Raw genomic sequence first — 6,630 nt, 5'->3', positions numbered from 1 at the left:
TAGGGTTAGGGTTAGGGTTAGGGTCAGGGTTAGGGTTAAGTTAAGGGTTAGGTATACTGTACTCGTTAGGGTTAAGGTTAGGGTACGGGTTAGAGTTAGAGAAAGGGTTAGGGTTAGGGTACGGGTTAGGGTTAGGGTACGGGTTATTGTTACGGTGAGTGTACGGGTTAGGGGTAGGGTTAGGGTTATGGTTAGGTTACGGGTTAGGTTTAGGGCTGGGTATGGGTTAGGGTACGGTTTAGGGTATTGATTAGGGTTAGGGAACGGGTTAGGGTTAGGTTTATGTTTAGGTTTCTGGTTAGGGTTAGGGTACGGGTTAGAGTTAGGGTACGGGTTATGGTTAGGTTTCGGCTGAGGGTAAGGGTGACGGTACGGGATAGGTTTAGGATTAGGGTTAGGGTTAGGAATATGGTAAGGGTTAGGTTTAGGGTACTGGTGAGGGTACGGGTTATGTTTAGGTTTAGGGTACGGGTTAGGGTTAGGGTTAGGGTTAGGGTTACGGTATGGTTTAGGGTTTGGTTTAGGTTACGTGTTAGGGTACAGGTTAGGGTTAGGGTGAGGGTACAGGTCAGGATTAGGGATAGGGTTAGGGTACTGGTTAGGGTGAGGTTGAGGGATAGGGAACGGGTTAGGGTACACTTTAGGGTTAGGTTTAGGGTCAGGGTTAGGGTTAGATAAGGGTTAGGTTTAGGGTACGATTTAGGGTTAGGGTACGGGTTAGGGTTAGGTTTAAGGTTTAGGGGTTAGGGTACTGGTTAGTGTTTAGGCTTAGGTTTAGGGTTAGGTTACGGGTTAGGTGTTAGGGTGAGGTGTTAGGTGACGGTTTAGTGTTAGGGTAAGAGTACTGGTTACGGTACTGGTTAGGTTTAGGGTTAGGGATAGGGTTAGGGGTTAGGTTTGGGTAGGGTTGGGTTACGGAACGGGTAAGGGTTAGGTTTAGGGAAATGTTTAGAGTTAGAGTTAGGGTTAGGGTACGGATTAGGATTAGGGATAGGGTTAGGGTTAGGGTATTGGTTAGGGTAGGTTTAGGTACAATTAGGGTTAGGTTAGGTTGGGGTTAGTGGTACAGGTTAAGGATAGGGTTACGGGTTAGGGTTAGGTGAGTGTACAGTTAGAGTAGGGTTACGTTAGGTTTAGGTTAGGGTTAGGTTAGGGGTTGGGTACGGGTTAGGTTAGGGTTAGGGTACGGGTTAGGGTTAGGGTAGTGTAGGGTTAGGTTACGGGTGAGGGTTAGGGTTAGGGTTAGGTTAGGGTTAGGTTGGGTACGGTTAGGGTAGGGTTAGGGACGGGTTAGGGGTTAGGGTTAGGGTAGGGTTAGGTTAGGTTGAGGGTTAGTAGGGTTAGGTTAGGTTATGTTAGGGTTAGGGTTAGGGTAGGGTTAGGGTTATAGGTTAGGTTAGGGTGAGCATTTAGGGTTAGTGTGAGGGTTAAGGTTAGTGTACTGGTTAGGTTTAGGTTAGGTTAGGTACGGTTTAGGTTAGGGTTAGGTTTAGAGTTAGCGGTACTGGTTTGATTTATGGTTAGCGGTAGAGTACGCGTTAGGTTTAGGGTAAGGGTAGGGTTCGGTTAGGGTTTGGGTTAGTGATACTACTAAGGGTTTGGTTTAGGGTTATCGTTTAGGGTTAGTTGTTCATTTTAGGTTTTAGTTTTGTAACGGTGAGAGGTACTTGTGTAGGATTAGCGTTAGATTAGCTTTAGGGTTAGGGTTAGTGTTAGGGTTAGTGTTAGGGTACGGTTTAGCAATAGGGTTAGGGTTAGGGTTAGGGTTAGGGTTAGGATACAGGTTAGGGTTAGGTTTAAGGTTAGGGTTAGGGTTAGTGTTAGGGTTACGGTACGGGTTAGCGTTAGGGTTAGGTTTATAGTACATGTAAGGGATAGGGTTAGGGTATGGGATAGGGTATGGGTTAGCGGACTGATTAGGCTTAGGTTTAGCGTTTGGGTTAAGTTTCGGATTAAGGTTAGGGTACAGGATCGGGTACGGTTTAGGGTTAGGGTTAGGGTATGTGTTGGGGTTAGGTTTAGGTTTAGGGTTAGGGTATGGTTTAGGTTTAGGGTTAGGGGTAGGGTACGGTTTAGGTTGGTACTGATTACGGTTAGGTTACAGGTTAGGGTTAGGGTTAGGGAACTGGTTAGGGATTGGTTTAGGGTTAGGGTTAGGTTTAGGGTACGGATTAGGGTTAGGATTATGGTACGGGTTAGGTTTAGGGTTAGGGTAAGGGTTAGGATTAGGGTACCGGTTAGGATTATGGTACGGGTTAGGGTACGGGTTAGGGTACTGGTTAAGGTACGGGTTAGGGTTTAGGGTTAGTGTTAAGGAAAGAGTTAGGGTTGGGGTTAGGGTTAGGGTACCGGTTAGGGTTATGGTTAGGGTTAGGGTGCGGCTAAGGGATAGGGTTATTGTTAGGGTTTGGGTTAGGGTACAGTTTAGGGATGGGTTAAGGGTTAGGGTTTGGGTTAGTGTTAGGTTTAGGGTTAGGGTACGGGTTAGGGTTAGTGTTAGGGTTAGGGTTAGGGTACGGGTAAGGGTTAGGGTTAGCGTAGGGTACGGGTTAGGGTACGGGTTAGGGTTAGGGTTTGGGTACAGCTTAGGTTTAGGGTTAGGTGTAGGGTACAGGTTAGGGTACGGTTTAGGGTACCGGTTAGTGTACGGGTTAGGGTTAGTGTTAGGGTATGTGTTACGGTATGGGTTAGGGTAAGCGTTAGTGTACGGATTAGGGTTAGGTTTAGGGTACGGGTTACGGTTAGGTTTAGAGTTATGGTTAGATTAAGGGTTAGGGTATGGGTTAGGGTACAGGTTAGGGTTAGGGTTAGAGTACGGGTTAAGGTTGGGGTTAGGGTACGGATTAGGGTTAGGTTTAGGTTTCGGGTTAAGTTACGGTTTAGGGTAGGGTACGGGTTAGCATACGGTTTAGGGTTAGGGTTAGGGTACGGGTTGGGTTTAGGGTTAGGGTTAGGGTTAGTGTATGGGTGAGGGTTAGTGTGAGGGTTAGGGTTAGGGTACTGGTTAGGGTTTGGTTTATGGTTAGAGTTAGGACACGAGTTAGGTTTAGGGTACTGCTTACGGTTAGGGAACGAGTTAGGGTTAGGGTTCGGGTTACGGTACGGTTAGGGTTAGGGTACTGTTTAGGGTTTGGTTTAGGGTACGGGTTAGGGTTAGTGTTAGGTTACGGATTAGGTTTAGGGTTAGGGTTAGGGTACAGTTTAGTTTTAGGGTTAAGGTTAGGGTATGGTTTAGGGCTATGGTTAGGATACGGGTTAGTGTTACGGTTAGGATTAGGGTATGGGATACGGTTAGGTTTAGGGTTAGGGTACGGGTAAGGGTTATGGTTAGGGTATGTGGTAGGGTATGGGTTAGTGTTAAGGTTAGGGTACTGGTTAGTGTTAGGGTTAGGTTTAGTGTACAGGTTAGGGTTAGGGTTAGGGTTAGGGTACGGTTTAGGGTTAGGTCTCGGGTACGGGTTAGGGATAGGGTTAGGATTAGTGTTAGGCCTATTAGGTTAGGCGAAGTGTTAGGGTATGGGTTAGGGTCCGGGTACAGGTTAGTCTTAAGGTACTGGTTAGGGTTAGGTTTAGGGTTACGGTTAGGGTTAGGATACAGTTTAGGATACGGGTTAGGTTTCCGGTTAGGGTTAGGTTTAGGGTTGGGTTAGGGTTAGGGTTAGGGTTAGGGTACGGGTTAGGTTAGGGTTAGGGTTAGGGTACGGGTTAGGGTCAGGGTTAGGCTACGTGTTAGGGTACGGGTTAGGGTATGGGTTAGGGTTTGGTTTAGGGCTGGGTATGGGTTAGGGTTAGAGTACGGGTTAGGGTTAGGTTTAAGGTTAGGGTTAGTTTTAGGGTACGGTTTAGGGTTAGGTTTAGGGTTATGGTAAGGTTTAGGGTTAGGTTTAGGGTAGTGGTTAGGGCACGGGTTAGGGTACTGATTTGGCTTAGGGTTAGCATTACTGTTAAGTTACGGATTAGGGTTAAGTCACGGGTTAGGGAATGGGTTAGGTTTAGAGTTAGGGTGTGCGTTGGGGTGTGGGATAGGGTTAGGGTTAGGGTATGGGTTAGAGGTAGGGTTAGGGTTAGGGAAATGGTTAGGGTTAGGGTTAGGTTAGTGTTAAGGTAACGGTTAAGTTAGAGTTAGGGTTAGGGTTAGGATCAGGGTACGTGTTAGGGGTAGGTTTAGGGTGAGGGTGTGGGTTGGGGTTAGGGATAGGGTTAGGGTTAGGGTATGGGTTAGAGGTAGGCTTAGGGTTAGGGTACTAGTTAGGGTTATGGTTAGGGTTAGGGTTAGGTTATGGGTTAGGGTTAGGGTTAGGTTAGGGTATGGTTTAGGGTTAGGGTTAGGGTTTGGGTACGGGTTACGGGTAGGTTTAGGGAACAGGTTAGAGGTAGGTTTAGGGTTAGGTTATGGGTTAGGGTTAGAGTTAGGGTTAGGGGTGGGGTACGGTTTGGGTTTAGGGTTGGGGTATACTTTAGGGTTAGGGTTAGGGTTAGGATAAGGGTACAGTTTAGGGTTGGGTTTAGGGTTATGGTACTGGTAGGGTACAGGTTAGGGTACGGTTTAGGGTACTGATTAGGGAACGGGTTAGGGTTTAGGGTTAGGGTTATGGAAAAGGTTAGGCTTAGGGTACGGGTTAGGGTTAGGGTACTGGTTCGGTTTAGGGTTAGGGTTAGGGTACGGGTTAGGATTAGGGTTAGGTTTAGGGTTAGGGTATGGGTTAGCGTACGGTTTAGGGTTAGGGTTAGTGTGAGTGTTAGGGTTAGGGTACGGGTTAGGGTTACGGTTAGGGACGGGTTAGGGTTAGGGTTCGCGTTAGGGTTAGGGTATGGTTTAGGGTTAGGGTTACGGTTAGTTTTAGGTTACGGGTTAGGGTTAGGGTTAGGGTTAGCATTAGGGTACGGGTTAGGCTAAGGGTTAGGATATGGGTTAGGTTTAGTGAAAGGCTTAGGGTTAGTGTACGGGTTAGGGTTTGAGGACGGCTTAGGGTTAGGGTGAGGGTACAGGTTAGGTTTAGTGTTAGGGTTAGGGTTAGGGTACGGGTTAGGGTTAGGGTTAGGGTACGGTTTAGGGTACGGGTTAGGATTAGGGTTAGGGTACTGGTTAGGGTTAGGGTTAGTGTTAGGGTAGGGGTTAGGTTTAGTTTTAGGGTTAGGTTTAGGATACGGGTTAGGGTTAGGGTTAGGGTATGGGTTATGAATAGGGTTAGGGTTAGGGTGAGGGTACTGGTTAGGTTTAGGGTTAGGTTTAGGGTTAGTGTACATTTTAGGGTTAGGGTTTGGCTTAGGTTTATGGTACGGGTTATGGTTAGGGTTAGGGTACTGGTTAGGGTTATGGTTATGGTTAGGGTTAGGGTTCAGTTACGGGTTAGTGTTAAGACTGGGTACGGTTTAGGGTACGGGTTAGGGTACGGGTTAGGGTTAGGGTACGGGTACGGGTTAGGGTTAGGTTACGGGTTAGGGTTAGGGTTAGGTTTAGGGTTAGGGTACAGGTTAGTGTTAGTTTTAGGGTTAGGGTTAGGGTTAGGATACGGGTAAGGGTTAGGGTTAGGTTTAGGGTACAGTTTATGATTAGGTATAGGGTTATGGTACTGGTTAGGGTTAGGGTTAGGGTGAGGTTTACGGTACGGGTTAGGGATTAGGGTTAGGATTTGGGAAAATGTTATGGTTAGGGTTAGGGTTAGGGTATGGGTTAGGTGTAAGGTTAAGGTTAGGTTTATGGAACGGCTTAGGGTTAGGGATAGGGTTAGGGGTACGGTACGGTTTAGGGATAGTGTACGGGTTAGGGTTCGGGTTAGGGTTAGGGTTCGGGTTTGGGAAAGGGTATGGGTAAGGGTTAGGGTGAGCGTTACAGTAAGGGTTAGGGTACGGGTTAGGGTAGGGTTAGGGTATGGCTTAGGTTTAGGGTGAGGATTAGGGTTAGAATACGGGTTAGGGTTAGGGTTAGGGTATGGCTTAGGGTTAGGGTTAGGGTTAGGGTTAGGATACGGGTTAGTGTTAGGGTTAGGTTTAGGGTACGGTTAGGATTAGGTTTAGGGTTATGGTACAGGTAGGGTTAAGGTTAGGGTTAGGGTACGGGTTAGGGTTAGTGTTAGGATTAGGTTATGGGTTAGGGTTAGGGTTAGGTTATGGGCTAGGGTACGGGTTAGGGTTAGGGTTAGGGTACCGGTTAGGGTTAGGGTGAGTGTTAGGGATAGGATTAGGGTAAGGGTTAGGGTTAGGGGTAGGGTTATGGTACGGTTTAGGGTACGTGTTAGTGTACTGGTTAGGGAACAGGTTAGGATATAGGGTTAGGGTTAGGGAAAATGTTATGGTTAGTGTACGGGTTAGGGTTAAGGTGAGGGTTAGGTTTAGGGTACGGCTTACTGTTAGGGATAGGGTTAGAGGTAGGGTACGGTTTGGGGATAGGGTACGGGTTACGGTTATGTTTAGGTTTAGGGATAGGGTATGGGTAAGGGTGAGGGTGAGCGTTACGGAAAGGGTTAGGGTACGGTTTAGGGTTAGTGTTAGGGTTCGGCTTAGGGTTACAGTTAGGGTTCCGGTTAGGGTATGGCTTAGGGTTACGGTTAGGGTTAGGGTACGAGTTAGGTTAAGGGGTAAGGTATGTGGTAGGGCACGGGTTAGGGTTAGTGTTAGGTTTAGGGTACG

This window comes from Vulpes lagopus, unplaced genomic scaffold (assembly GCF_018345385.1).
Source record: "Vulpes lagopus strain Blue_001 unplaced genomic scaffold, ASM1834538v1 ctg150, whole genome shotgun sequence".
Taxonomy (NCBI): Eukaryota; Metazoa; Chordata; class Mammalia; order Carnivora; family Canidae; genus Vulpes; species Vulpes lagopus.
This window is presented reverse-complemented; position numbering follows the sequence as displayed.